Below are 7,382 nucleotides of genomic sequence, written 5' to 3'. Positions count from 1 at the left end.
TTTTGTAGGGTGAGTACATGTATGTTAATAAGATAATATTTTTAAATAAAATAGACACAAACAAAATTTCTTGATAAACACTATATTATGTAAAGTTATTCTACGTTGTTGGTAATTGTGAATCTTTTTAAGTTAATATTGTAAAGAGATGTTGATGATTTTATCAAAGTCATAAATATCTATTAACGATTTTGATGGTCCTTGTTGGCCTGAACGAAACTTGGTTATTATAACAGTGCCAGATATAAAAATTATCTTTTAGGGTGATCACATATAGCACAAAATCTTTTATACGAGGTGGATACAAATAAAATTTTAGAATGAACACAATCAATCAAATGAGTAATTAATCTAGAAAATTCAAATCTCAAGATGGACACATGTATGTTCTAAAAACAAGTTAAATATGCCTTGATTACAACTATCAACTTATTCTTCCTCTAAAGATGTAAGCTTAATCCAAAATGACAATTTTTTAAAAAAATATCTTTTCTTATCTTTATTTCCCGTCGATGGATTTTATTAATTTTGAAGTATATTGTTCTATTCTGCATGGGGGTACACGGTCACCATCTGGATTCAAAAGGTTTGCTCTAAGCATAAGGAACCCGCGAACTCGAATGATTTAAGTTTCCCTCCTTCTCTTCTTTTTCGATTTAGATTTCCTTTTTTCTTTTCTTCTTTTAATTCTTTTGTGAATCCGCTCTCTTCCGTTGCAGATTTAGTTATAGTGAAGTGATGATGGACGACGGTGCTCGTGGTGGCTATTAAGGTTGGCTTGATTATTAGTTTTGGATATCCAGACTGATTAATTACATGCGTATAATTAATTATTCTAATCTTAATATAAAATAATTTAATCTTATTATTTAGTTAAAAATTAAAAACAGGAAACAAGTTTTTCGAGTATCCGTCTTACCTGAAATTATGGCATGGGTTCAATAAGTGTACTTGTACTATTTTAAAATAATTTTTAAATTTAAGATGAAATTCAATATATTCGAATAGAATAAAAAGAGAAAAATTAACAAACGTTATATCATCATAAAAGAAATAAAAAGATTATTTTCATATTAACATTAAAATAGTACATCATTAATTTAATAAAAAATTAAAATTTTTAATTGTAGAATTAATAACTAATGATATAACCCTTTTAAGGGTAAAGTATTGTAATGGTCACAGAACTTTTCTAAAGCTTTCATTTAGGTCCCTCAAATTTTAAAACTTGCAATACAATCCCCAAACATTAGTTCGTTTGCAATATGGTCCCCCAACATTTAATCCGTTTGCAATATGGTCTCTCAACATTTAGTCTGTTTGCAATATGACCCCCAACATTTAGTCCGTTTGCAATATGGTCCCCGACGTAACTATTGGGGGATCATATTGCAAATGGACAAAATGTTGGGGACTGTATTGCAAGTTTTAAAAGTTGAGAGACCTAAATGAAAGTTTTAGAAAAGTTCAGTGACCATTAATATACTTTACCCTATTTATGACTAAGTGATTAATTCTAGACTGTTGTATCTACAGTAAAACACACAACCCAAATCATAATCTGCCACTTCACCTCGCTTTCTTTTCCACAATTCAAAACCCCAGAGGTAGGGATGGAAAACGGGCGTGTCGGGTGCGGATACCCCATCCCCCATCCTCATACCCACCTACTATTTTTCAATCCACCACCGCCCTCCACCCATGATGGGTACAAATTTTCAAATCCACACCCGCCCACACGGGTACATTTTCAAATCCATCTCCACACCCACTAGCGACATACCCATCTAGACCCGCCTGACAACAAACTAATGAGATGTTGGAGTTGGTTCCCAGACAGTTCGTGATGGGGTAGCAGCGCATGCTTCAATTTGTCAGAGGAGTGGCTCTACGAATGTTATGGAGACAGATTATAAGGAGCATGTAGTCGCAGAGCTGGATTGTTGTGTTGCTTTCGATGTTAATGCTCATAGTGCGCCTAATATGGGTTTTGAGGGGCTAAAAAACATGGAAACTGTTGCTTTTGATGTTAATGCTTATAGTACGCCTAATTTGTGTTTGGATGGGCAGGATGGGTAGCATGGGCTAAAGAACATGGAAAGTGACGTGGTTAGTGGAATTATGGGTTTAATCAAAGAGCCGAATATTTCTCTAATTAAATACCAGATTAAAGACTAAATATCCTTAATATTTAGTTAAATTATATGTTATATATTATATAATATTAAAATTTATAAATTAGTCTCTAAAATTACACCTAAATTCATAATGGTCCAAAATTTAATAGATATTTAGCTGGGCGGGCGGATGTGGGGCAGGCGGATATGAGGCGGGTAATGTCTCAAACCTATTACCCGCCCACCACCCACGACGGGTACCACTTTATAAATCCACACCCGCCCACTACCCGCTAAAATTATATCCATCCCAACTCTAATTAGAACAAATACGATACGGAATCTACGAAACCGTAGCTGTTTGCAATCCTACCCAGAGGAGAAACAAATGGGAAGTGTTTGATGGGTTTGTTTCCAAGATGAGAAGAAAAGATAAGATCTTTGATTTTTTAATAGATTTGGGATGACGACCTAATTAATGATGTTATAAAAAAAGATTAATCACCAAAAAGCAGTGAGATTCGTACACATCACAACAAATAATTGAGTTTGATTATATCAAAAGTATTTTTCGAGGATGCAATCAAAAGCAAATGCCAGATGTTGATCAGCAAACGGTAAGCCTTGAAAAATCTACCATGCATGTAATGAAAAGGTTGTAATTTCTTCCTTTTTTTCCCATTAAAGCAATCAAAGATGTAATTTAGACAAAGACCCTTTCTAAGAGAAGATATAAATAAAGAGTTGAGTTTTGTTTTATTACAATAATAATAATATAATTTAAATAAATCTTTTATATAATCAAAATACATATAGTTAGATAGAAGTTTTAAGCGACTCTTTAAGATTTAACATGTGTCATCACTTTCCTCTTTCTTTTTACCCATTAGACACTCACGCACACACTCTCTCTGTCCTTTTCCTATGCATTTTCTTATGCTTTAATTTTTCTAGTCCCAAAATATTCATATATTATCTATGTTTGTATGGTTAAATCTACGAGATAATGTGTTGAAATTATTTATTTTACGAGATAACGTTCTCCCAAGATTAATTGCTGAAGTAGGGCGAATTGTACAGTGTTGGACCTACGACCCATAGGTCGCCATGCACTCCCAGCGACCTCCTAAGTCGCCATGCACTTTGGGCGACCAAGGAGGTCGCCATGCACGCCCGGCGACCTTGTCTCCTTCCATGTGATATTTCTGCACGTCCCGCTCTATGGATGCAACGCATGCATGAGGGAGCAGAGGGTTAAAGCTTGGTCGTTGGGCAGAAATCTCCCAGCTATGACATGTAGGGCGTGCAGAGGGTTAAAAGCTTGATCGCCGGGCGTGCATGGCGACCTCCTTGGTCGCTCGGAGTGCATGGCGATCTCCTTGGTCGCTCGGAGTGCATGGCGATCTAGGAGGTCGCTGGGAGTGCATGGCGACCTATGGGTTGAGTTCGGAAGCTATCACGTCGTAGGTCGCCGGGAAGGCTTGGTGACCTATGGACAACACTATGCAATTCGCCCTACTTCAACAATTAATCTTGAGAGAACGTTATCTCGTGAAATAAATAATTTCAACCCATTATCTCGTAGATTTAACCATCTTTGTATTGTATATAAAATATAAAAGAATATAAACAAATAAAAATCTTATTTTGATGAATAAAAGAAATTTCTAGATCGATAATTTCGAGCTCTCTTTTTACGTACATTTAATGATACTAATGAAAAGTCCATACCTTTGATTTCCATCTTTTCATGTCTCATCAAGGATGTTAAAAAAGCTTCTTGCTTGAAACCATAAAGTGATTTTCAAAAAAAAGAAGTCTATTACAGTTGGCAAAACTAGGTAGTAGTCATTCCTTTGCTGTTAAAGTTTCTACATTTTCTTTCCCCCTTTTTTTCTTGATAAATAACTTTTTGCCAGTTTTGAGCAAAACACATTACAAGAGGCTGAGAAGGGTTGCCTCAGATCCTGGGAACTATTTGTATAATATCTGAAGGAAGGTACTCTCCCTTTTAGGGTTTTCTTGTGATTCTTGGGACATCACTTTTCTTTGAGTTCTTTCTCATGAACCCTCCTCCATTCTTTCTATGAAAGTCTTTTCTTTTTGTGTTTAAGGATAAAGGGTTGGCCTTGAATTTGATCTATTTTTGGTTGTGTATGTTTATATTGTTTCTCTGTTTCTTGATGTATTAGTAACTTTAGTTGCTGGAGGTAAATAAAGAAGTGTCCAGAGAAAAAAAAAGTTGAGAAAAATAGAGGCATAATCAAAGGTGTAAAGTAACTATTTTGGGTAGTAATTTCCACAAATGGAAGTTTGGATCCAGTTGTAGTTGACCAGATCTGACTGTAACACAATTCTCTTTAACACCTTTTTTTTTACTCACCCATAGGTTCAAAACCTGAACTTGAATCCTCTTTGGACACCTTTCTCTGTTCCATTGTCATTAGTTTAGCTAAACACTGATTAGTAGTGTGGTATTTGAAGGGGTAGAAGGGGATTTTAATGGAGGAGTTGCCATTTAGATTAGGTAATTCACTCTGTGAAAACTCAAGCTTTGCTACTTGTGTGGACATCACGATTCACAAGACTTAAGCTTTTATGGCAAATCCCACTGGTATTTTACCTGATGAAGATGTTGATTGCAACTGTGGTGATATGGAAACTGAAGTAAGTAGCATAGAGTTGCCACTACCAGAAGTTGATATGGTATCTGGAATTAAAAATATTTGCATTGCTAGTGCTGATATTATGGCCCAAGAAAGTGAGGAAGATGATTCTTTGTCTTTGGAAGGCTATCGTGTTTGTGATATCGATAGCTGCTGTTCGTTATCTGTGGCAAGTGAGACTAGTAGCTTTTGTGGAGAGGATTTCCTAGGTTTCGATGCCACTTCTATTGTAGACTTCGAAAAAAACATTTGCGGTTTGGATATTATCGCGAAAGCCACCAAATTTGTGGAGTCGAATGTAGAAACAGACGTTGTTAGTGATCCCATAGCTGTGGCGGTAAGCCATGAAGAAGAGGTTGGAGATGGGCCTGAAGAGAAACTATCTGAAGGGTTCTTCAATTGGCTCTCCAAAAGGAAGAAACTACTATGACAGTTCCGGTTCCGCGCAGTGTGTTCGAGGTGGAGTACGTGCCTCTTTGGGGATTTACTTCCATATGTGGAAGGAGACCTGAGATGGAAGATGTAGTGGCTGCTGTGCCGCGATTCGTAAAGGTTCCAATCGAAATGCTAATTGGCGATAGGGTATTCGATGGCATGAGCAAGGGCTTTGCTCACCAGACTGCTCATTTCTTCGGAGTCTATGATGGTCATGGAGGTTCACAGGTTGGTTTTACGATTTTCTTTGTATCCCGTCTGTTAAAATCACATTGCATGTTTAGGAAATAAATTTTGTTGTTGTTGTTTACTGTTATACAGGTTGCAAACTACTGTCGAAACCGGCTTCACTGTGCTTTGTCTGAGCAAATAGAGTTTGCTAAAGAATGTTGGAGCAATGGAAACGCAACCCATAGTTGCCAAGAACTGTGGAAAAAGGCATTCAGTAATTGTTTCGTTAAAGTCGATGCTGAAGTCGAAGGACAAGCTGGTCATGAACCTGTTGCCCCGGAAACAGTTGGTTCTACTGCTGTTGTTGCCCTTATTTGTTCTTCTCATATCGTTGTAGCAAATTGTGGAGATTCAAGGGCAGTTCTATGTCGTGGTAAAGAGCCCATGGCTTTGTCCGTGGATCATAAAGTAAGAGATTGTGAATTTTGCCTTTATATCTTATCGTATTTGTTCATCAACTGTTGGGTACTTATACCCTTCTCTTTATTCTGTTCATATTCCGTAGCCTAATCGAGAAGACGAATATGAAAGGATCGAAGCAGCTGGAGGCAAGGTTATTCAATGGAATGGACATCGGGTTTTTGGTGTTCTTGCAATGTCAAGGTCCATTGGTATGTCTTCAGTTTATGCCTTCTGAACTTCAGTCATTATCGTGTTTCTAAGGTTTCGCCTATATGCAAAGCAGAATACAAGATTTATCTCTTGTAGATTACTATACATAAAATTTGCTCACTTATGTAGGCTTGGCATCTGCAGTATCTATTTTACACCTGGTTTGATTCTAGCTTTTTCGATAGAATACGTAGCTATTCTATAGCGCTCGATTGAATTGTGATCGGTGGATGTTAAAGAGAGTAATAGATTATAAACATCTATGCATGCTTTTCTTTTCATGCGTTTGATTGTGTTGTTCTTTTCATGCATCAAGGGTATTTGCTTGGTAATATAAGCTTCTTTTGCTGGGTTGGGAAAAAGAAGTCGTAATATTGTACATGTTCGTGCGCCGGGTTGATACGTGGTAAATAATTTGAGTTGACGGAATAATTAAAACAAAAACGAGGATGATCATTCTTGTTGTTTCAGGTGATAGATATTTGAAGCCATGGATCATTCCAGAACCAGAAGTAATGTTTGTCCCTAGAGTGAAAGAAGACGAATGCCTCATTTTAGCCAGTGACGGTCTATGGGACGTTATGACAAACGAAGAAGCATGCGACCTGGCTCGTAGACGAATACTTCAATGGCACAAAAAGAACGGTGCAACCCTGACTTCAGAAAGGGGAGAAACAATTGACCTTGCGGCTCAATCAGCAGCCGAGTACCTTTCGAACCGAGCTCTCCAAAAAGGAAGCAAGGACAACATCACGGTACTTGTGTTGGATCTGAAAGCTCAAAGGAAATTCAAGAGTAAGCCATGATTTAGTTTCTCGAACTTTTTCCATATGACAAAAATTCCATATGGTTTGAATTCTTTTCTTCTTTTGTATGTACACATATATAGAATATGCAGCACTCACCATTGTATTTCTGGTACATCTCCATTGTTTCGAGTTCTGGGTATTATAAGTCGTTAGCCATGCCGTAGGAAATAGGCGATTATGTGGATTTCCATGCTTTCAGACATCGTGGGAAATTGTATTCATTGTGCCTCCGAGTTGAAAAAATCACTCAGTGAGGCATTTGTTTTGTATTAATTTCGACTCCATGGTGTTTATAAAAGTTAGTAAATTCGGACGAGAACACTAATGGTGACGTTTCATGGCTTTTTATTAACATACTATCAAAGGAATTAATTTTTGTTTTGGTGATATTTGGGTGAAAAAGCCTGTTTATAACAAAGACAGACAGCATAACTTCTTTTCCATTTTTGTTTGGTCCCTCTCCCTCTACTTTCCGTGAAAATACAGAGAAAAATGGTTAGATAAAAGAAAAT

General features: G+C 37.0%; 1 pseudogene; it reads left to right on the top strand.

Annotated features, from left to right (window-relative positions):
• Nucleotides 1–4,364: 4,364 nt before the first annotated feature.
• On the top strand, nt 4,365–7,186 carry LOC120147871 (annotated as a pseudogene).
• The last annotated feature ends 196 nt before the right edge of the window (nt 7,187–7,382 follow it).

This window comes from Hibiscus syriacus, unplaced genomic scaffold (assembly GCF_006381635.1).
Source record: "Hibiscus syriacus cultivar Baekdansim isolate YM2019G1 unplaced genomic scaffold, ASM638163v2 tig00110944_pilon, whole genome shotgun sequence".
NCBI classification, from domain to species: domain Eukaryota; kingdom Viridiplantae; phylum Streptophyta; class Magnoliopsida; order Malvales; family Malvaceae; genus Hibiscus; species Hibiscus syriacus.
Note: the sequence above shows the minus strand (reverse complement) of the source record. Positions and strands in the feature narration are given on the sequence as shown.